This window comes from Mustela nigripes, chromosome 9 (genome assembly GCF_022355385.1).
Source record: "Mustela nigripes isolate SB6536 chromosome 9, MUSNIG.SB6536, whole genome shotgun sequence".
Taxonomy (NCBI): Eukaryota; Metazoa; Chordata; class Mammalia; order Carnivora; family Mustelidae; genus Mustela; species Mustela nigripes.
The window spans coordinates 1008492-1020431 of NC_081565.1; positions in this window are offsets into that span (position 1 = coordinate 1008492).

An 11940-nucleotide genomic window follows, 5' to 3' on the forward strand; every position below is an offset into this window, starting at 1 on the left:
AAAGATTTTATTTATTATTTATTTGACAGAGAGAGAAATCACAAGTAGGCGGAGAGTCAGGCAGAGAGAGAGAGAGAAGCAGGCTCCCGCTGAGCAAAGAGCCCGATGCGGGGCTCGATCCCAGGACACTGAGATCATGACCTGAGCCGAAGGCAGCGGCTTAATCCACTGAGCCACCCAGGCGCCCCAGATCTGTGATTTGAAGGTGCTTTCTCCCGTCCTGTCGGATGCCTTCTCGCCGGTTGCTCCTGCGACTCGCGGCGGCTCTGTCCTGGGATGTGGTCCTACGCGACTGTCTTGTCGCGGTTGCTGCCTGCGTTCTTCAATCCTAAGAAATCACTTATATCCAGTGTCGGGAAGCTTCTCCTCTGTGATTCCTTATGGGAGACAGACAGTTTTAGGACATGCGTGGAGGGCTTTGACCCATATCTGAGTTCGCTTCTGTGCACGGTGAGAGGGAGCAGCCCGTCTTTGCTCTTTGGCATGGGCTGTCCGGCTCCCCGGCACTGTCCGCTGGTCTTGCCGAAGCCCACTTGAGCACGGACACGAACGTTTACCTCTGTGCTCTCTGTTCTGTTCCGACACTGTCGGCCCTCAGTCAACCCCACATTTCGGACTAACGTTCCTTTGTAATATATTTTCTATTTCTGCAAGCAGCAGCGTTGGGATTGACAGAGACTGACCCCCGAGATCGCTGTGGTAACATGGAATCTTGACCGCAGGCAGCCTGCTAGTCTGAGAGCCCGAGACGCCTTTCCGTTGCATCTCCTTACACTTCTTTCTGCCGGGTTCTCAGCGTGCAGACCTTCTACCTGCTCGGGTGGGCTTGTCCCGAAGCACTTCACTCGGCTTCGACAAATGCAGTTTTCTTTTCTTTCCGTACTGTGTAGAGCAGCACAACTCATTTTTCTTTGGGTTGATTTTGTATCCTTTGCTGAATTCCTCTGCTGGTTCTAAAAGGTTGGCGGGTGTTTTACAGTTTTCTGCATCCGCAGGCAGAGAGAATTGACTTCTTCCCCCCAACCTGGATCCACTTTTTTCTGGTCTTGTCTAATGGCTCAGGCGGGCACTATCGGAAAGAGATGCAGAAGTGGCGGGTCTCCCCGCCTGCTCCCGACCTGGGGAAAGCGTTCAGTCTCCAGCCACCGAGGTGCTGCTCGGTGTGGCTTTTCTCCCGTGTTGGGCTACTGCTTCGATTCCTGTTTGGTTTCGTGTTTGTGTCAGGTGGGCTGCGGAACGTGCTCAGATCTCTGGGTCAGGTCACATGGCCGGGGGCGGGGGCTTTCCTTCCTGCTGGGAGTGAGGTTGTACGTCTGCGGGTGCGCCGCACCGTCCTCAGAGAGTAGCCTGCGTGTCTGGCTTCCTCCGGCATGTTCCTAGGGTTCCTCGGCGCCCACGGGCGTGAGTCTGCCTTGCGCTGCGCACGGCTCCGCCTCTCCTTCCTCCCCGACCTCACTGCCCTACTCACTCCGGTTTTAGCCACAGCTTGAGCGTCTGGCGGTGTGTGTCCTCCTCCGTTTTCCTTCACGATTTTTTGAGCATCGTGGGCCAGGTCTTTTCTTGTACCTTTTGGAATAATCTCACTAGTTTCCACACAAAATTACCTGCCGAGGTATTTTATAGCGATTGTATCGAATCTTCGCTCAAGTTGGGGGTAACGGACATCTTCCTGAGACACGGGGGTGGGCTGGACACCAACACTTAGAGGAAAAAATCTGAGGCCATAGGAAAGAGGAGAAAATGATAACATGGCACTCATCACTCGAGAAGGGGGGCCGACACCCCAGTTATAAAGAATTCCTGAAAATAAGAGCGGCCGCACAGTGGGAAAAGGGCAGAAGACATTTTCAGACCCTTCACAAAAATAACTATGGCCTTCAACACATTAAAATATGCTTCTTAGTCATAATGAGACATAACTGTCAGAAAAGTTGGAAAATTTATTCTGAGACCAGTAGAAACAGGCACTTTTTTTTTTTAAAGATTTTATTTATTCATTTGACAGAGATCACAAGTAGGCAGAGTGGCAGGCGGCAGAGAGAGGAGGAAGCAGGCTCCCCGCCGAGCAGAGAGCCCGATGTGGGGCTCGATCCCAGGACCCCGAGATCATGACCCGAACCAAAGGCAGAGGCTTTAACCCACTGAGCCACCCAGGTGCCCCGAAACAGGCACTTTTATTCATGGTTGGGAAGAACATAACTCGCCTTCCTGGGCAGGTGCTCTGGCCAGATTGATGGGAACCACATGTCGCATTGCCGTCACGCCGCGTTCAGTAGAAACGTCTCCACACCAAACCTCATGGCAACCTCCTTCCTAGCAGCACAGACTGGACGCAGCCCCACAAGCCCGGGAAGGAGAGTGGGTCCACCCGCGGCCCTCCCCACGATGGGATGCAGTGGAGTGCGACAGAGATGGGAAGGAAGTGGAGACAGACCTTGGAAGTGTTGATCTGCAAAGGTCCGTCTCTGATCCTACTGGCTAGCAGGACTGACCCTCAGGGGACTGCCCCATACATGGGAGCCAGCTCTTTCAAGCACCTTGGGAAGCAGTTTGACCAGTGCGTGGTCAGTGCCCTGCTGTTTGTTGCCACGGGGGCTGGGGCCACAGAGCTCAAAGCCTGACTCAGTCACTGACAAGAGGGGAAGCCTCCACCAGTTCTCGAGGAGACCACCACCCGCTTCCCCCAGTGACCACAACACCCGCCCTTCAGGGTGACCATGGGAACTGCTTCCTTGTAGGTCGTGGAGGATCCAGAAGACTTCATGGGGGGGGGATCTAGGAACAGAATTCCTGCCATGCCCGCGGTGACTGGAACGGCCACATGGGGAGAATGGCTTTGGCGCGACTCAGACCAAGGATCCTGCCTCCCCTTCCTTCACCACGGGCCCCATGTGGGTCAGTCCTGAGCCAGTAGACCGGGCATCTGCCTACCCTGCTGCTCCCGGCCGCTGCTCCCAGCTGAGCGGAGACCCTTGCCTGGGACCTGAAGTCCTCTCGGACCTCTGCTCCAGCCAGCCCCAGGCGAGCAGGGGCCATGCCTCCTCACTGCTCTGTGCCCAAGCACCCAAACATGTCACGTGTTCACGAATCCGTGGGCTCCCCCAGCAGCCCCGCGACGTGGGGGCCACAGAGTGTCATGTTCACGCTTTCAGCCACTTGTGTGGCATCGGCAGCGGGTCCGGTCGCTGGGGTGCAGAGTGAACCCCAGACACCCTCCCCACCCTTGGAGTCCCCAGCCTACCCTGTGTGGCAGCCTCTCGCCGGCGGTCAGCAAGCGTGGGACACGGGGCTCGAGCATCTCCAGCACCAGCCTGTGCCCGGCTGTGGAGCGCTGAGATCTAGAAACCCGTCCTGCCCTAGAACTTGCCCTGGCACGGGACTCGAGCCAGCCGTTGGAAGCAGCTCTAGAGGCCGAGCCAGGTCCCCACAGACGAGAGCCGCTCCGGCTTCGTCCCGTGGACGCCCCAGAGGGAAAGCGAGCGCCGGCGTCCCTTCCCGAGGACAGCCCGCTGCGCACCCGTTCCCGCTGCCAGCGCGGCTCCAGCGCCCGCGTCAGAGCCCGAGAGTGGGAGCCAGTTCTCCAGCCGGCTCAACGCTGACCAGAAGGCCGCGGCTGTTCCCTTCGCGGAGGCACAGGGCCAGGCGGTCAGGCTGGTGACCTCTCCTCCTGCTGCTTCGGCATCGCCTTAGGATGCAGAACTGGCTGCTGCACTGGAGGCCACTTAGGCGGCGGCTCCGGAGCTCGAGGTGTGCGGGTCACCGACCTCAAGGCCCCCCCTTGCCCACTTGGACCAGCTCCAGAGCAAGTCATCTGGACCCCCCGGCCCACATGAGGCGACAATGCCCGAGGGTGCATCCACGGACACCTCGATCGGTTTCAGAACCAGCTCGAGAGCAAGCACCGGGGACAGAGGCAGCTCCCGCTCGAGCTCAGGCTCCAGCCCTTAGCTGGGCCCACGGCAGGAGCCACGGGCATCCCCAGCATGCACCACGGCTCCGGCCCCTGCTTCTGTCCCGCGCTCGAGCCCCTCCACCCAGAGCCGCCCTTCCCCTTGCCTGTGACAGAGCAATCTCTTCTGTCATGTGTTTATGATTTTTACCTGCAACGGTTAATGTGCAGATTCAGTAAAAGTTAACCTTATGTCCCCTTCAGCTGTACCAATAAAGGCCCAAGGCTTCCTTGGGCTCCTCTGGTAACTCTTGGGGAACATGCCCAGGGCCACGGCATGAGGTGGCTGATGGCCAGAGGTCCCCAAAATGCCCAAACGGCCCCCATAGGCACCCACGTTCTAGAGAAGAGTGCCCTGCGCAGTTCACCAGGCTGGAGACGCTCCAGTGAGCAAACTGTTCTTCTGTTGTATCCCAACGTCCGGAGGATGTGGCCCCAGGAGGCCCGACGGAAAGAGACGTTTCCTACACTGCACACTCTGGGTCAGGTCTTATCCCTGACGCCTCTGGCCGTTTGCCTGGCGGTACCCAAAGTTAAGACTGAGAGGCCCAGAGCTAGCCGGTCCCACCAGACACCGCTGTGACCTGACTGTGCAGCCCCAGCTCCCCCCGCCCCCCGTATGTGTGTGTGTGCGTGTGTGTGTGTAAAGAGAGCTCACATAATGTGGGCCCACCCCGAGCAGGAACAGGGTGACGAGGGGTCAGATGCCTGCTGGGCAGGTCACGTTCACAGCCCAGGTCAAGGCTGGCTGAGTGGGACAGGGTGAAGGGTCTGAGCCCTCTGCTCAAGGTTTGTCCCAAGGGCCCTACAGGTGTGGGTCTGATCAGGGAGTGACAAAGGGACTGGGCAGAGCTGTGAGGCCTCCAAGCTGCGCTCCAGAGGCTGCCTTTGCAGAGCTGCGGGGAGGCTGGACTGGCTTCTGCTTCTGCACCTGGCTCCTCGAGTGTGCTAGGGGTGCTGCGGGGCCGGCCCGGGCTCCTTGAATGGCGGAGTAGCTGTGAGAGAAGAGAAGATCACCCGCGGGCCTGCGTCTGCGTGTGCCTTTGTGCAGACGGGACCCAACCGGGGGCCTCCCAGAGAAGCCGCACCCAGGAAGGAAGCCTCAGCGGGACGGCTCCCCGAGTGCGGTGCACCTGCTGGGTGCTCTGAGCCCAGTCCCTGCTCCTGGCCCCACACCAGCCTGTGGGGCTCGTCCCTGTGGGGCCCAGCACTGACCCATCCCCACACAGCCCCAGGCACCCAGCCCCGGCCTTCTCACCCTCGGGCTCGGCCTGCGCGGGCTCTGCGCGCTCCAGCTGGGCCAGCAGAAGGTGGGCACGGCGCTCCAGGTCAGAGCCGGGCATGTTGAGCTGCACGTAGGCCACCAGCTGCTTCAGGCAGGGAAAGTCTGGGGACTGACAGAAGTCCTCCGAGTACTGGTCCAGCCAGGTGCCCAGAATGGAGGAGACGGCACTGGAGGCAGGCGGGCAGGCGGTAGCGTCAGTGGCCTGGCCCTTCCTTCTGCACAGCCCCCTGGGGCACCCCCGGGGATGCTCCATCCAGAGGCCGGGCCCACCCCGCCCACCCCCACCGGCCATCCAGGCAGGGGCAGGTCTGGCCAGCAGGTGCGAGTTGGTGGTCTCCACGGGAGGGAGACCATTTCTGGTGTGAGCACCCCTGCCTTCCCGGGGGGGCCTGACCCACTCCTCTGTCTGTCTGGGGTCCCTCTTGCTGCACCGTAAACCCTAGGAAGGTGGGGAGGGGGCGCGGCGTCTGCTCTGTCCCAGCCCTGGGGCACACGGTAGGCGCTGCAGCAGTCTGTGGGGGAGGAGGGAACGGGCGATGTCCCTCTGCCCAGCCCGCCTGGGCTCTCGTGGCCCTGCAACCCCCAGTGCCTGCTCCGATGCCTGCCGGACCCCCTTCCGGCGCATGGGGTCTCCTCTTCCCACTGATACTATTCTCGGGAACCGCAGGAGGGTGGCTGGCCTGGGGCACCAAGGCGCGAGGCCCCCGTGTGAGCCAGTGGCCCCCAGATTGGGTCAGGGCAGGCAGGGCTGGAGTGGGCAGTGAAGCAGGGGACACACGGCCCTCAGGGCCCAAACCCAGCCCCAGCCTTCCCTCTGCCCCCAGGCCCCAAAGCCCAGTCATAGCCGTCTGACTCGTCCTCCTGCAGGAGAGGCCCCCACAGCTCCGCCCTCCAGCGGTGATCACAGACATGGTGGGCCAGGGCTCTGCTCAGTACCCTGGCCCCTGCCAAAGCCCCAGATGTCCCCAACCTGGGAGACAGGGGTTCTCCTCTGTCCTAGGGTCCCTCATCCTTCGGATGACGAGAGCACAGAGGTCCATATATAGAGAAGGCCAGCTGTGTGTCTCACGGAGTGTCCTGTCCCCACCGCTGCTTTTTAGTTCAGGGTTCCCGGCGGACCCCCACCTGGAACCGAGGCCCACGGGGCAGGGAGACTTGTCCGCCCTGTTCCCTGACTTAGGCAGGCTGTCTAGACGGGGCTTCCTGTCCATGTGCGGAGAAAACAAAGCCCCACAGCATCTACAGGTCTCTGAGTGGGTCCGCGGCCCCTCTGCCAGCCCCAAGGGACCCCCGCTCTGGCTACAGTCTGGATGGGACCCCCAGATGGAATGTGAAACCCCTCACAGCGGGGAAAGCGGCTTTCGCCGAGACACAGGATACCGAGGATTGGGGCAGAGAGCGTGTTCGTGGAGGAGACGAGCCCTCCCGGGCTGGCCACGGGATCGGGAACCTGACCCAACAGGCCCCACGGCAACCTCATGGGCGGGGTCGGGCCTCGGGGCACACGGGGTCCACATGGGACACCTGAGGCTCAGAGAGGGGAAGTGCCCCGCCCGAGACACACAGCCTGCAGGTGAGGGGGAGCCGCTGTGCCAGGTCACCTTTTGGGTGCAGCAGGTGTGGGACCGGCCGCGGGGGTCGCTCCCGTGGGAGGTGCAGGTGCACCCGGAGAGGGGACACAGGAGAGGGCGCCGCCCTGGCTCCACCGGCTTCCTCGGGGTGTGAGCGCAGCCGTCTGCATCTCGGGCTCCCGTCCGCAGTCAGGGCACACTCGTTTTCACAACGGGGCTAAGCTTTGGACAAAGGCGGGATGGTCCCACAACAGAAATTGCACGAATATTCCCGTCCCCATCCTGAGGGGCCACAGAGTATGAAGGACGGCCGTGTCGTCCTACACGTGTGCGAAGGATGATCGTGCACCTGCCGAGGCCGGGGCTGCAGTGGGGGCAGGGGGGTGGGGGAGCAGCCTGGATCACAGCCCTGCCCCTGGGATGCAGGCATGTACACCTACAGCGCTCGGGATAAATCCTGGGGAGACGGATGGGAAGCCTGCACCCCAGCCCACCCAGTCAGCCTTGACCTGGGCTGTGAACATGACCCACCCAGCAGGCATCTGACCCCTCAGCATCCTGCTCCTGCTCGGGCTGAGCCCCCTGCTGCCCCCCCCCATCCGTCTTAAACACACGCACACACGCACACACGCGGGCAGGGGAACTGCGGCTGCACAGTCGGATCACAGCAGCGTCTGGTGGGACGGGCTGGCTCTGGGCCTCCCTGTCTTACCTTCGGGGCCCTCCAGGCAAACGGCCAGAATAGCCGGGTGAGACCTGACCCACAGTCTGCAGTGTAGGAAACGGCCCTCGCTGCCGGCTCCCTGAGACCACGACCTACGGACATCAGGATAAAGCAGGACAACAGGTTGTCCATCGGAGCATCTCAGCCTAGTGAACTGGATGGGGGCTGCCTGTAGACTGGGGGTGCCCGTGGCAGCCCCTTGGGTATCTTGGGGACCCCTGGCCATCAGCCTGGCATGTCCCCCAGCCCCAGACCGTGGCCCTGGGTATGTTCCCAAGAGACAACGCCCACACCCCACAGCCCGGCCGCCTCCAACCTCGCCCTTCTTTCCCCTCGTCACCTCCGGGGTCCGCTCTCCCTTGACCCCACCTGCGGAGGGAGTCTGTGTGCGTCGGCGGGGGCGCGCGCGGGCACCTGTGCCCACACGGAGATGCCCAGAGGAACGGGCCCCACATGGGAACGGCGGGCAGGGTCCCCCAGGATCTCAGGGGCGCATTTTCAAGGAAACCCCTCGGGAAGGGGCAGCCCGGGCCTGGGGGGCCGAAACCCTCCCTGTTCCCCGAGCCTCTGCTCACCTGTCGGGTCCGGGCCAGTCCCCGCCGCTGCTGCCCTCAGTCTGCCCCTGTCCCAGGAGGGGCTGGACGAGGAACTCGACGAGTGGGCTCCGCGGGACTGGAGGATCCCACCTTCGGGGCGGGCGCGGCGCAGGACCGTTAGGGGCGGGCAGGGCGCCCCCGCCAACGGTCGGCGGTGGCAGGTGGATCCTTGCGGGCGCGCGCAGGGACCCGCAGACGGCGCATGCGCGGGACCCCGGCTCCCGAGGGCGTGCGCGGCAGGGGGGCTCCTACGGGGCGGGTCCCTGTGTCCCCGTCTCCACTGCCTGCTCGGGGACCCTCCCCCCCTCTTAGGCGGGGGCGATGACTGAGTGGACGTGGAGACCGGGGCACTAGAGAGAAATGACACATACCCCCATCCTGCTGTCCTGACCCCAAGTTCCTCTGCCCTGTTCCTCGCAGTGCAGGGCGGGGTCAGGGGAGGGGAGCTGGAGGGGACCCGTCTGGGCAGGCAGGAGGCCAGGCCGCCTTTTCCTCCTTGGGGACCCTCCCCCTGTCTTCCTGGCAGCACCCCCCTCTCCCCAAGTCCAGCACGCCGAACACCTTCATCTCCCGCCTTAATCCCCAACACGCCCTCGTGAGGTGGGAGTCCCTGACCCCATTTTCAAAGTAGAAACCTGGGGTCCCCAACCTTACCACAGGAGCTTGCCTGGAACGGGGCTGTGGCATGGCCCTGCTGTGGGTTTGAACCCAGATCCATCTGACCCAAAGCGTGAGTTTACACAGGAGCCAGAGGAAGTAGCCTCTGAGTGCAGCCTTGGGGTTAGGCCATGTGGGATGGGGCCGTGGGGAGGGGCGGCACGGGGCTCTGAGCGGCACATTCCTGACGGGCTCCCTGGGGGCAACGCCCTGTAGAGGCTGGCGTGGGGTGAAGGGTGCACACTGGGGAGGGCATCTGGACCCCATCACGCAGGGCTCTCTGGATGTTGCGGAAGGAGGCGGGGTCCCTACAGGATGTGGGGTTCAAGGGACACAATCCGGGCAGTCTTATCAGAGCCACTCATCCAAGATTTGGAGGGAGGTCGGTGGGCATGTTACTGCCCTCACTCAAGCGTGGATCACCAAGCACCAGCCAGGGCTGAGGAGGCTGCCTCAGTTTCTGCCTGTGTAGAGTGGGGTCCCTGGGGGTCGCCTGCCTCCTCCCAGGCCTGGGCGTGCTGCCCGGAAGGTCCAGAGATGGCTCCTGGTCAGTAGCTGTTCCAGAGCGGCCAGTACCAAGGAGGTCTGAGTGAGAGGACCAAAGGGACGCCCCTTCTGCCCAGCTGAGCAGGACACTCTTGGGCGTGGTGCCAGTCCGCAAGTCCAGGCCTATGGGGAGCAGCTTCGCCCCCCAGCTGGGTGGACAGTGGCAGCGAGGAGCTGTGGTTGCAGATCCTGAGCCACAGAGCTCGTGGGAGCCCGAGGCTGCCACCGATTGGGAGGAGGCTGAGGAGGGGGAGGTGCTGCTGCCCGAGGCTGCGATGGGGCCTGAGGTCTCCAGGGACGACCGGAATGAGAGGAGTTGCAGGACTGTCAGAAACACTGGATCGTGCCGGGCACTCCATGCAGCATCTCGCCCAGAGGCTCCTGGAGACTGAGGCTTCTTGGGTCCTGGTGGGTGTGCAGTGGGGACCCGGGCTCCAGGAAGCGATCTGTCAGGGGGAAAGGGTGGGACAGTCACCTTCTTTTCCTGGCCGTCAGGGACTCTGCGATGGGGCCCATGTGGATCTCCTCCACATCCACGTCGGGCTGGAGGAGCTGCCTGAGTGCACCCAAGTAGGGAGGCAGTGTCCCTGCTGGGTGGGGAGGGGCTGCGTCTGAGCTGCTCACAGGACGTGGAGTGGGGGCTCCTTTCCGTCTTGGCTGCTGTGTGGTGGTGGAGTCGACGGGCTGACATTGCACTGAACAGACGCCCTTGGTGAGTGGGTGCTCTTGGGTGGCAGTGGCCCACACGCAGGAAGGTGTGAGGAAGTGCACAGAAGACAGTGCCCTGGGCACTGTGGGCAGTGCTCCTTGGCAAAATTCAGCCAGTCTTCTTGTTCGTCGAGCACGGAAGGTGCCAAGGTTGTGCATGGTTCATGGGAAGCAGGGCAGTCTGTTGCTGGGCGTCATGCCCGGCAGCAGGGGTGGATCAGGCTGACATGATGGTCTGGGGGTGGCCTGGATTGCCAGCTGAGGTAGAAATTGCCCAGGTAGCCTGATCCACGGGGGTCTGTAACTGCTTCTCCACCCAACAACCCAGACCTGGACAGTGGCCCTGAGGCTGACTTGTATTTGTGGTTATTGGTTTCCTCTGGGTCAGTAGAAGAAGATCTAAGGAAACCTAATGTGAGTAGAGCAAAAAAATGAGGAAGGTTAGAACAGAGATAATGGGAGGAGAGCACTCAAGAAAATCAGTGAAAAATCGGTTCTCTTTTAGAGATTTACCAAATTCACAAAAGAGGCCAAAATGGTACATTTTAGACCAACGTACTGGCTCACTGAGATGAAGCTGGCAATTCTGAGAAGGACACAAACTACCCAAGTGACTCCGGGGAAATGGAAACCCCACGTAGACCTCCAGGGAGTAAATTCCCTCAGCAGCAGCGGCGAGAACTTCACAGCAATAAAAGTCCAGAACCGGAGGCTTTCACCGGTGATCTGTCCGTGCATTTCGGGAAGAGATCAGAGCCATCCTTCTGAAGCTGACAAAAGTACCAGAGGAGGGAACACTTCCCGTGACCCCAGAACGCCAGATCGTCCTTTCTCCGGACTGACAAAGACGTTAGGGAAGAGACAACGGCTAGTGAAAATCCACTCTGAAGAGAGAGAAAAAAATCCTCAGTAGAATTCCAGCAGACGGAATCTAGCAGCACATCGGAAGGACGATGCATCATGACCAAGGGTGACACACACCGGGAGTGCCAAGGCTGTTCAACGTCGCTAGTTCATGTCGTAACGACATCGGTAAGAAACGTGATCATCTCGATTGATTAGGATAAGCTCGGACAAAATGCAAACCTCTTCATGATCGGTGCTCACGGTAAAATAGAAACAGAAGATTACGTTGTGATAAAGGAGGGTGCCGGGGTCGCTCCACGGGGTGAGTGTCTGACTTCTGGTTTGGGCTCAGGTCATGATGTCATGCGTCCTGCGGTCCAGCCCACGGCAGGTTCTGCCCTCAGCAGGGGGTCTGCTGCGGATTCTCTCCCTCCCCCCCCTCTTCTTTCACGTTTTCTCTCTCTCTTCCCCCCAACCTCTCAAATAAATAGTCTTTAAAAATTATGATAAAGGATATTTATTTAAAAAGCTCATATGTATATTATTCTCAGTGGTGAAAGGCTCAAAGTTTTCTCCTTAAGATCCAAAATTAATCAGTGATGCCCACTCCCACCACTTCATGTCAATAGGGTCACTGAAATTTGGTCAGAGAAAATATACAAGGTGAATTATTAAAATGGAAAGGACGAAAAACTGTTTATTTATAAATGACATCATCTTATTTGCAAAAACTCCAAAGAATTAAAAAAAAAAAAAACCACCTCTATGTGAGATTATAACATTTTCTGAGAAGGTGTGAGCAGAGAAGACAGACACGTATGGGCCACTGGAAGACCAGTGGGAATGCAGGAATACAGCCGTGTGCGGCCAGTTGTTTCCGCACATGGATACCAGGGTCATTCAAGGAGGCAAGAACACTGTTTGCGACAACCAGTGTGAGGAAACCAGACGTCCACATGCAAAGATGAAGTCAGAGCATGACCTCACACCGTGTAAAAAAGTGAACTCCAAAGGGATCAAGGAACAAACTTAAGAGCAGAAACTCTGAGCACTTCAGA